The sequence below is a fragment of the Arachis ipaensis genome, chromosome B09 (genome assembly GCF_000816755.2).
Source record: "Arachis ipaensis cultivar K30076 chromosome B09, Araip1.1, whole genome shotgun sequence".
Classification (NCBI taxonomy): domain Eukaryota; kingdom Viridiplantae; phylum Streptophyta; class Magnoliopsida; order Fabales; family Fabaceae; genus Arachis; species Arachis ipaensis.
In genome coordinates this window covers 12,921,578-12,924,300 of record NC_029793.2, presented here as the reverse complement: position 1 = coordinate 12,924,300, position 2,723 = coordinate 12,921,578, and the positions used below count along the sequence as shown (strand labels likewise).

The 2,723-nt window shown below is 36.5% G+C and overlaps 1 long non-coding RNA gene across 1 annotated transcript; it reads left to right on the top strand.

Annotated features, from left to right (window-relative positions):
• Positions 2,393–2,723, top strand: LOC110266656. The gene is made up of 2 exons (XR_002354118.1): positions 2,393–2,463; positions 2,689–2,723. It is a non-coding gene; the product is annotated as an uncharacterized LOC110266656 (long non-coding RNA).

The window sequence follows — 2,723 nt, the reverse complement described above, 5'->3', positions numbered from 1 at the left end:
AATAGAGGTTTAGGGAGTATTAGAGATATAATCATTAGTGTTACCTTTTTCCATCAATTGAAGTTTTTGGGATGAGTGGTATCATGACATGGTATTAGAGCGCTAGATCCGAAAGATCAAGAGTTCGATTCTTGGTGAACCCCAAAATCAGTTTAAACTTTTGGGAAGATGTTTATTATCCCTAGTACTCGGATGGTTATTCTAGATAGTATGAGGAATGTTCATTTTATAACTCAATACCCCATTGTACACATTGTACAAATAATCTATTGTCTCCCTAGCGGGATCCTATTTTATATTATACATGTTATAAATAAAAATAATTTTTAAATTCAACAAACTTTAATCTTATAATTTTAAATTCTAAATAATTTAACAAATAAAACAAAAATAGATTTAATTACTCATCAATACTAAAAAAAAATATTTCAATTTTATTAATACTCCATTACTTCCTCGTGAACTCTAATCTCTCATCATCTTTCGTATTAATAAAAATTGCATCTGAAAAATAAAATAAAAATAAAAATAAATTCTTCATCACTTTGACACTCTCAAAGAGAGTTAAACCCCAAAGTAGTCCCTGAGATTCACAAAATGTACCGATTTGATCTTTGACTTTCTAACTGCACTATTTATGTCATTGAGATTGGAAAAAATGCACTTAGTTGGTCCCTTCCCCTTTTTCCGTCCAAACTCCTTCCTGGCAGCAGTGATGTGGCAATTTTTTGCCATGCTGGACATTCCAACGGTTACATGACGTGGCTATCGAAAGTTTGTAATCCAATGTAGTCCCTGAGCCCTTTTTTAACCCTAACTGTTGATGGAGTAGGGTATTTCTTCCCTGTTCGTTTGCTTCGTCATTGCTGTGCTGGGTGGAACGATGGTTGGACGTGCAAATGAGGGAGACGGGAGTTCTATTCGATTGACGACAAGGACGCCAAGTCGTAGCAGAGCCCCACAAGTGCCAGAGCTTTTGATAGCCATGGAGTGTAATGAATTTGTACATGGTGAAAATGATTTGGTTTTGTAGTCATAGTAGAGGTAAGTGTTAAGCATCTTGTTTGTTTGCTTGTTGTTAAATGTGTTTGTTTGGCTACTGAGAAAATTGAAGCAGGCAAAAAAAAAAAGAAAAATAAGTTTTGATTCCTTTGGGGGGTGATTGTTTCTGTAGTTCACTAGTTATAGCCTTATAGGTCATGAGTTGACTTCACCAACTTTTTATTACTCTTTGGTTACACAGGTGTTGGTTCTTCTTACTTGAATCCCAGTTTTTGCTCATTCTTCTTCTAAAGAAAAATTAGATGTACATAACCTGTTTGTGAAAATGACACAGAAGAGTGCACTCTTGATCCCCTTATAGTGATTGTTGATTGTGACAGAACGGGAGCCGTTTACTTTCTCATAGTTTTGTGTTGGAGGAAACAAGCTATGGTTGTTTTCTTGCTAATTGGTACAATAGGGCCACCAATCAAGAAAAGAGCTGGTTTGGGATTAAACAAGCTGGGAGAGGTTCATACAGAGGAAGCTAGGTGTTTTGTATTTATGTCTGTCTGTGTGCTTTGAACATTGAACTTGTTATTTGGACTGTGATTTTTGTACATTTTTCCTCAAAAGTGTTAGCAAAAAGAGAATATAGAACAGATAGAAGCCACTTCTATGTCTCATCAGTTGTTGAAGGGCTTTTGTGATGATGGTACACAGTGGAAGTATGCTGTTTTTTGGAAGCTTAACCACCGTTTCCCCATGTAAGTTCTGTGGACTAACGTTACTTTAAAAGGGGTTAAACCTTGGATTATTAACTAAATTTTGTTTGGTCTGCGCTCCTTTTGCTACTTGTTGGTACAATTTGAACTTTGGATCTCATGCATGCATGCTGCTCAAGCCCCCTTTTTTTTTTCCAGCTGAGGTATATTCTTCAAGTGGTGAAAGTATTGATCGAATAGAATAGAACTTCCGTCTCCCTCATTTGCACGTCCAACCATCGTTCCACCCAGCACAGAAATGACGAAGAAAATGAAGAAGAAGAAGAAGGTACGTTAATCCATCAGTAGTTAGGGTTAAAAGGGACTTAGGGACCACATTGGGTTACAAACTTTCGATAGCCACGTCATGTAACCGTTGGAATGTCTAGCATGGCAAAAAATTGCCACATCACTGTCGCCGGGAAGGAGTTTGGACGGAAAAGGGGGAAGGGACCAACTAGGTGTATTTTTTCTAATCTCGAGGATATAAATAGTGCAATTGGGAAGTTAAGGACTAAATCGGTGCATTTTGTGAATCTCAGAGACTATTTTGGGGTTTAACTCCTCTCAAAAACCGTCTCTCTCTCCTTCACACTCGCTCGCATCTCGTCTCGTCGCTGACGTTTCAACTGTCTTGCGGCCTTCCAAAGGAGGAGAGATTAAAAGGAACATACTTTTCCTCCCCATTTACAAAATACCTCCAGTTGCTTAGAAAAAGGTAACTACAACTATATATCTGTCCCAATGTTGAGTATGTTTTTTTTTTCCAATATGAACTAGATTATTCTGTCATTGAATCTTATTTGTTTCCATTTGGTTTAATCTTTTATTTTTTTCATTGAAAAAAAATTAGGTAACATGAGAATTGAGCTTTGTTTAGGATTTGGGACAAACTCACTTGCAATTTCTTTTTCACTTTTTTTTGTTGGTGATTTTCAATCAGATTGAGGAATTAAGAATAGATATCAGATAAATGAA